The 9,365-nt window shown below is 32.2% G+C and overlaps 1 long non-coding RNA gene across 1 annotated transcript; it reads right to left on the reverse strand.

Moving 5' to 3' along the window:
* Positions 1 to 3,847: 3,847 nt before the first annotated feature.
* LOC132032492 (uncharacterized) lies at positions 3,848 to 9,365 on the reverse strand. The gene is made up of 3 exons (XR_009408460.1): positions 9,203 to 9,365; positions 8,694 to 8,781; positions 3,848 to 6,621 (listed from the first exon to the last, which is right to left on the reverse strand). It is a non-coding gene; the product is annotated as an uncharacterized LOC132032492 (long non-coding RNA).

Genomic DNA, 9,365 nt, shown 5'->3' on the forward strand with positions numbered 1-9,365 from the left:
GTTTTAAAATCTTGAAAATACGACTTGTTACCTTTTATAACAGGTAAAAGTGACTTGATGGTTTGATACTAGTTGTTCCATGGCTTTGGTCTACATTTGAGCTTATGCGATGTTTCAATAAACAGTTGCATTACTGTTTTCACATTATTCTCATATATTGTAATGATTATAGTCCTTTCATTTGTATTAGCATGCTTAACTTAGGTCGCCTAGTTGCATAATGAGTTGTTGGTGCATGGTAGTGTACAAAACTTAGGCCATTTATCAATTATTGTAACCATACAAAAAGTCTTCTCGTGTTGCAATTTTACTACCATGAGAAAAACCGTGTCAAGTGCTTATTTATTGCAGATGTGTAACAACCGTCCCGTTCATTATGGAAAATATAGGATCACCCCACCAAATAGAACCTTTCCAAGGGTAGAACGAGCTAATAGGAACTCGATTGTATAAGTCTAAAAACTGAAAACTTGACTTGGTTGTGATTGTTGTTTGTTTATGTTGAGTCCATAGGGGGGTGACGTAGGAAATTAGAACTCCATTGGGAATTCTGAGGCCACGGGTGGATTCGTATGGTGTTTTTATGTCTATGTGCATGTTTGTTTGTGTTTGTGAGGCCTCGGATGAAATGTTGGGTGGTGGAGTTGAAAAACTGTGAAATTAGCGAGCTTACTAGTCCAGGGGTACCACTGTGGCGGAAGTAGTACCGCTATAGCGGGACCGCTGTAGCGGCCAGCTTTTCGCCGCAAGCGGTTGGTCGATATTTCGTGTGTCCACTGTGGCGGGCAATGGGTCGCTATAGCGTGGTCGCTATAGCGTTGTCGCTATAGCGAGATCAAGCCCGCCATGGCGAAAGTTAGTTTCCTTTTGGTCCGCTATAGAGGGCACTTGGACGCTATAACGAGACCGCTGCAGTGGTGAATTGACCGGCTCAGCAGTCGACGGAAGTAGAATTTCGGGTTTTAAACACTTAGTTCCAAATTCTTTATTCATAAAACTCCAACATAGTTCCCCACAAGCACCTAGGACGAATTTCCAAGCAAGGGCAAGAATATTCTTGAAAGGTAAGTCTCATCCATCCTTTTCAATCATTACGCTATCATTTTCATGATTATCATCCCTTTTATGGGTCTTCAATGGTGAATTAGTGATAGTAACCCTAGAACCTAATAGACCTTCTATAATTGATGGGTTGTGATTGTTATCATTTATTTGTCATCTAATGGCTTGGGTTAACTCCTCTTAATCAAGAATTGAACCATTAGAGTCATGAACTAAGTGAATTGAGACTTCAGGTTTCATAAAAATGGTAGCTTGATGATGGAAACTGCTTGCAATTGATGTTTTCATTAAGCTTCTTTAATAAATTGATGATTAGTGGTTACTAAGGCCACTGTAGGGTTGTTTTACACCTAGAAATCATTCACTATGGTAATGGGGCTAAAGGGAAGGGTGTTCTTGAATTGATTTTTGTGACTAGAGTAATTGTGACTGATTAAGCATTCTAATTTCTAGACTTTGAGCATTCCGAGGCTTTACGGAAGGGAAAAGCTATAGTGGAGTGATTCACGTTGTTTCAGCTCTACGTTTGAGGTAGGTTACGGTCTACTTGAGTTAGACTTTGATTAATTGATTGTATGTGTTGTGAATTCGATAGGAGAAAGCATGTCTAGTCTTCATGCATGATGTGTGTGTGATTGAACTCCTATTTGCAAATGATGAGTGACTATGTGGGCTTCGTGCCACTATTCATTGTGTTAAACCTACAGTTTGATGTTGTTGTGATGAGAAGTTAATATGATCTTCTCGGTGAAGTTCTGATACAAAATGATGAATTGAGCATTGATAATAAGAGGGCAAGAACTACTACTCCTTCCGTTTCAATTTATGTGAACCCATTTGATTGGGCACGACATTTAAGAAAGAGTGAAGACTTTTGAAAATTATGGTTCAAAACAAGTCTTGAATAATTCTATGACTATAAATTATTTCATAAAGTGAATAAGTTTCGAAATTAGGAAAGAGGTCATTCATTTTGGCACTGACTAAAAAGGAAATAGGTTCACATAAATTGAAATCGAGAAAGTATTATGTATAGATATATGAAAAGGCACATTTGACTGAAATGAGGATGTGACCTAGACTATGGGCTCGTGGTCCGAGGTTCATTCCGAAAACGAGTGGTACATGATGTGGACCACGTTCAAGGTTCTTTCCGGAGCGGAAGATTTAAGGCTCGGGCCCGATGAGTATTCGGAACGAGTGAAACATGGACACCATGGATCCCCTGCAGGTCATGACTACTGAGTAATGTCATCAGCTAGCATATGTGTACAGTGAGTATATGGTTATTGTTGGTAGATTGGTTCCCGTTTGTTGGCCCCGTTGATTTGATTCTTGATATCTTTGGGTGAATTGATTTGTGATTACCCTTGGTTGACTTGTTGTTGGGTTATTGATTTCATGTTGTTGGCTAGCTTGTTTATTTTATTGATTTTATGATGTATGCATAATACTAATCTTAGTCGGCCCATGATATCTACGGTACATAGTGTTTTGTCTTGTACCTACTACCTTGCCGCATTCTTTTAAGTGCGATTGTGATCCGTAGATCGCTACCCGACCTCATAGCTAGCGTTGATTTTGTTGTCGATAGATTTTGGTTGAGCTTCATTCCATGTCAGGCCGCCCGAAGATCTTCTATTATGATGTCCATTTCTGTTCCGGACATTGTTGGTCATTTATTTAGACAGATTACATTCCTTAGACATGTTTTAGTTAGAGTCCTTGTACGGTGACTTTCGGATTTTGGGGTTCGTAATAGTTAGGACTTCCGCATTTACTTCATTGTTTTATGGCATGACTTATTTTGATTATATTGTGCTTGAATGGGTAATAACTGACTGAATTGACTAATATAAAAAAAGGGGACTTGAATGAATAGATGACTTATGTGTTGGTTTGCCCACTAGGAGTTAGTGTGGGTGCCAGTCATGGCGGGCTGGGTCATGACAGGATGTAAGAAGACACATGTTAGATGATTTTGGGAAGCTAAAGGTCCAGAAATCAATGTAGTAAAAGCGACTAAGATAACCTGTTAGGCTATACTTAAAAGATAATTTTATTTATTTATTGCCACACCACGCATTCTTACAACGATATCTTAAATTAAATCAAGATTGTGGTTTCAGAACAACACTACATGAAAAGAAAAATAGAATCTTCAGACTAAGAGCCTGCATCAAAGAAACAAAATTGCAGCAATAGTGAACTACCTATTGGAGGTGAAGTGACGTTGATGAATGGAAAAATCGAGGTTGAAAAGTTTCTCACCGATTCATACAACAACCTCATGAACTTGGATAATCAACACAAAGACGAGATTGTTACAAGAGAGTTTATGGTAAGTAGTTAGCTTAATTAATAAGTTATCAATAATATTACTCCATCTGTCCCAATTTATCTAATGCACTTATTTGGAAAATAATTATATATATGTGTGTGTGTGTGTGTGTGATATATATATATATATATATATATATATATACATTTAAAAATAATTTAATTATAAATTTTTAATCAAAAATATTAAAGTACTTTTTCTTAAATTCATGTCAAGTCAAAGTGCATCACACACACACACACACACACACACACACACACATATATATATATATATATATATATATATATATATATATATATATATATATATATATATATATATATATATATATATTTAAAAATAATTTAATTATAAATTTTTAATCAAAAATATTAAAGTACTTTTTTCTTAAATTAACGTCGTTTCAAAGTCGAAGTCATCACATAAATTCCAACAAAAAAAAATATTACACAATTTCTTCTTTTTAACTTTACTGCTCATAACACTATTAATGAAACTAAAGGCAGGGGGTTCAGGAACACATTCCAAGAAAAGAAAGCAGAATCTTCAAGTTCGGAGAGAAAGCTTACAAGGAAAAGTCAAAAACTACTACGAAACAACCTATTATTAAAAGCAAATTGACACCAATGAGAAAATACGAGTTTGAAAAGTTTATCGCTGATGCATACAACAATCTTATGAAATTGGACAATCACAACAACCAAAATGAGGCTAAACCTGAGAAGGTTCGTTCGAAGGATAATGGTAAAAATCATTCAAACCGTAAGAGATCTGACAAGCCATCTCCTCCCATTTTTTAAAGGATTCTATCCTCATGCCATCATTGTTTCAAAAAGTAAAAACTTGAATTTGTCATGAAGTAGTAGGTGTTCCCCACAAGGAAGTGGACAAAAACTTAAACACTTTCTCATAGCCAAAAGGATTTCAATTTTATGCACAAAGTAAAATTTCACATAGTTAACTATAAAAATTTTGTGGTCCATCAAATGCATTGTTAATATATATTAGTATGATAAAATTGAAATAAAAATCTTACCCAAAAAAAAAAAAGAGTAAGCTTGTGACACGATCTATTAGCTACACTTTATGAAAAATTGGTGTACAACTCATTGATTTCGCCAAGCGTGAAACCACTCCATTCGCACTCTCTTTTACCTTGTTCACTTCCTTGTGGGACATAACTACTACTTCATGAAAAATTCAAATTTGTAGTGCTTCCAATTTTTCCTTTTTTTGAAACAATGATGACATAAGGACATAATCCTTTCAAAAATTGGAGGAAGATCGCTTATCAAAATCTCTTATGGTTCAAAGAACTTTTATCGTTATCCTTCGAACAAACCTACTTGGGCTTAACCTCATTTTGGCTGTTGTGATTGCCCAATTTCATAAAATTGTTTTATGCATCAGCAAGAAAATTTCAAGCTCAGGTCTTCTCGTTGGTGTCAATTTGCTTCTAATAATAGGTTGTTTCGTATTGCTTTTTTGATTTTTAGTTGTTAGCTCTCTTCCGAGCTTGAAAATTCTGTTTTTCTTTTCTTAGAGGGTGTTTCTAAACCCCCTACCTTTAGTTCCATTGACAGTTTATGAGCAATAAAGTTGAAAAGAAGAAATTGTGTAATTTTTTTTTTCGATTTATGTGATGCATTTTTACTTGACATGAATTTAAGAAAATATATTTTAAATATTTATAATTAAAATTTATAATCAGATTATTTCTAAACATATAAAAATATGTATATAATTCTTTTCCGAATAAAAGCATTCGATAAATTGAGATAGATGGAGTAATATTATTGACAACTTATTTAATTAATCTAACTACTTACCATAAACTCTCTTGCAACAATCTTGTTTTTGTGTTGTTTGTCCAAATTCATGAGGTTGTTGTATGCATCAGTGAGGCCTTTCACTCATCGACATCACCTCACCTCCAAAAGGCAGTCCACTAGTGCTGCATTTCTGTTTCTTTACTGCAGGCTCTGAGTTTGAAGATTCTATTTTCTTTTCTTGTAGTGTTGCTCTGAAGCCCCAATCCTGATTTAATTTAACATACAGTTGTAAGAATGGTGTGGCAATAAACAAAAAATTATATTTTAGTATATATTAACGGGTTACCTTAGTCTCTTTTAGTAAATTGATTTCTGGATATACTTCTACCTCCGGTTTCTTGAAAACAATACAATATGTGTCTTCTTACATCCGCAACAGATAGACACTTACACGGTTTTTCTCATAGTAGTAAAATTGCAACACGACAAGACTTTTCTTAAGGTTATAATAATTGATAAAGTGTTTAAGTTTTGTACACTACCATGCACCAACAACTCATTATCCAACAAGGCGAACAAAAGTTAAGCATGCAAATACAAAAAAATGGAATACAATCATTATAATATATGAGATGTCTCATGATAGATAATGTGAAAATAATAATGCAACTGGTTAGAGAAACATTGCATAAGCTTAAACATAGCTTAAACCATGGAGCAACCAATATCAAACCATCAGGTCACCTTTATCTGTTATAAAAGGTAACATATCGTATTTTTAAGATTTTAAAACTCATATTTTAAGGACACTTACCTGTAAATAACTTTAAATGGCAAGATAGTGTAAATAATTTGTTACACTAAATATGTGTGTAACTTAAGCTCATTCATAATTATAAATTAGAATCACAATTAACTTTTTACTTTATTTTTTATTTCTCATTTTGTTGATTTATCATTTTGATAAAGCCTTATCACTAGTTTTTAGGATCAATATCTAGCTAGAAAATGAAAAAAAGAGTTTAAATTTTATGCACTAAATAAGACAATAATCTTAGTTACCTTGTCACAGTGTCCATTAGGACAACTTCTCGTTTTAGTTTGCCATCTGTGCAGCATAATATGGTATTTGTAATTAAGCATGAGTGGATCATGTGGTTCTTCTCCATTCTATAAGTCGAGTCCATAAGAAAGCATTTAACAAAACTAATTGTCTCGTAATTATTATCATATTGTTCAAGAAAAAATCTCGAGTTATTTGAATTTACACATAGAAATATTAAAAACCAAATGTCATAATTTTGTTTAATTTTACCCTGTATATGTTAACTTCACCTTGTAAGTGTATGATTACGAAGCTAACAGAATCGTTGTATACGACTTCGGCATTAACCAACCTTCTCTTCCTCCTGTGAGTTGATGGGGAGTTATCCCAAACTCAATCTGCAATAATAGGAAATTATTAATTAGGATATCTTGCTATTTATTAATTGTGCTTCAAACATATACTAATTTTTGCATTGTCAAGTCACCTATGTATACGTATTGTAACAAGTGATCTGCCTTATTTTCAAAATTACAAACTTAGTTTTATAAAAAAATTATTTGTAGATATGTTTTGAGCGTTCTAATAGTGTAACGTCCGTGTGTGTGAAAATAATATACTGAAAATGATAATTCATATATCTTCAAAAAGTATGCCAAAGGAAAAAATGAAATTCAAAGATCATAAAATAAACTACTATATAACAAGCAAAAGAAAAAGAGATTAGGCTAATAATACCCAAATTATTATTTTTCGCTCAATCTCTTGAGACATCAAAAGGAGGGAATTATGCTCTTCTGGTCGATGTGGGGTAGAAGTTGATGAGAGGTGTAAGAACTTCTCAATTATCATTTTTTATGAACCAAAAATGATCAATTCATTACATTTCATAATCACACTAATTATCATGGGCAGAGTAATACCTTTTTTTGCAACACAACTAACTCAAATTAATTAGACTGTGTTATAACAATTATTTATATACACATCTGCTTCAATTGAAAAATTAATAAAATTTGAAAGTTAATTTCATAATCAATGTTAGAGGTGTCAAAGGGTGAGTAAAATGGACTAAGTTAATAATGGACAGGTAAATACTGGGTTGAAATGGATTGAGCTAAAATGGACAAAACAAGATAATTCAACCCTCTCAATCCTTACTAAGTTCTAATTACTTTCTTTGTCTTTTTTTTAAATCATATTTTGATAAGATTTTTGTAGACCAAATGTGGGCTACACATTATCCCAACTTTTAGGATAGACTGAAAGGGATTGGCTAAAATGAGTCGAGCTAATAAATGGGTTGTTCAATGACTTGCCCAAACTTGAGTGGGTTGAGTGGGTTCATGTTTTCATAGGCTAATTTTGACACCCTTAGTCAATATCAATGTCATTTAAAAATAATAAAATCAAAATGAAAATATCAGCCCGACAAATGGAACAAAAAGACTAATCTAGGATTAATACAACACCAACTCCAGACCCAGGGGAGATGTCACAAATAAATTAAAGAAAAAAAAAGTATTTTCTTTAATATGTATGAGGGATACAATATATGTAGCCAATATGTTAAATGTATTACGACTTAATAAAAGAGAATTTAACTTTAGAAAGTAGTTAAACAATTTTTTCCGTAATTAGAACATTTCAAATAAGAAAGTAATTTATACATTGTATTATTAAAGCATAAATTATTATATTATCTGTTAAATTCTTGTAATTTTGCATCAGTATTGCAATTAAAACTCCACCATACTAATCTAGACAATTAATATATTATAACCATCCTCTAACAGAAACAATAGAAAAAGACCCCAACAACAAATCAAACTTTTCTTATTATTTCTTTTTAATAATTTAGGAAATATATTTGATAAAATGTGATTGTTCATATAATCCAAATTAACACTAATAGCTGGATGGAATAATTTAATAAAATATGTTCATTTCTTTTTATAATATGATTGCTCATCGTATTTTGCTACAAAAAATATAATCACAAAAAAAGGAGAAAAACTTTCGCCTACTTTTTGTTCCGAAAAACTTCCGTCAATTTGCTTTTGTTTTTTTCAGAAGCCAATTCCTGTCTAGATTAGAAAGAACATTAAAATATATGTCTAAAGGAATAAAACTAAAGACATTTCAATTTGTATAAAATCTTATTTTTCCAAAATTAAACCGAAAAGAAAATTCCAAATTGAGTTATGACAAGATCTATCAAAATAATTTATATACAATATTTCCAGTAATTTATTTTTCTATAAACTAACTCAACAAAATGGGGGAAATAACACATTCAAACACTACTAATGTGTACAGAAATGTCTTAAATTCATGCGTGTTTGCTGATTCACAACTAGAATCAAGCTTTAAAGAAAAAACTAAAATATATGCTAAATATAATAAATTAAGGGGTTTACTAAAGCACTAAGCAAGAGAAAAAAATGAAATTAAACAATAATATTCTTACGTCCTTGATTCATTCTCCATTGGATGACTTGATACTACAACTGCTATTAGCACCATTTACTAATAGCAATTTTTTGGTTTGGTTGAGCCTGTAAAGGATGAGTAAAGAGCATTAAATAATTATTAAAATTTTGGATGCATAAAATAATCCTCTTTTATATCAAGTTCTCGAGAATTTTGACTTGTTTATATTTTATACGAGCAATTAATTTATCAAATTTCATAATTACCCCTGCTATCCTAACATGCCCTTAAGTTCTTCCAAAATGTGCATCAACATTTCGTTATGCAACCATTCCTTAGAAAGAACACAACCAAGAAATTCGTTTTGTTTTTGCAAGAAATTTTTTCTATTTTATTAAAAGAACTTCTCTAAAAAAAAAAATCTCCAAAAAATTGTGCAACCGATCTAAGTACTTTTACAGGATGAATCTAAATTCTTTTTGTACAAAAATTTAAAAATAAAACTTTCACTATTTAAAGAAAAATCCTAGTTGGAAGAGAACATACCGTTATTTGAACTATATTGACTGGACGAACATGCAAAATTATGTCGCAACAATTGTTAATTTCAAAAGAAGAATCCATTTCTCTCTAAGAAAGATAAAAGAGAGAAAATTTACTCAAAGAGAAACCGAAAATATTGAGAAACAACGCGTCTTTGTGGGATGAA

This window comes from Lycium ferocissimum, chromosome 10, assembly GCF_029784015.1.
Source record: "Lycium ferocissimum isolate CSIRO_LF1 chromosome 10, AGI_CSIRO_Lferr_CH_V1, whole genome shotgun sequence".
Lineage (NCBI taxonomy): Eukaryota > Viridiplantae > Streptophyta > Magnoliopsida > Solanales > Solanaceae > Lycium > Lycium ferocissimum.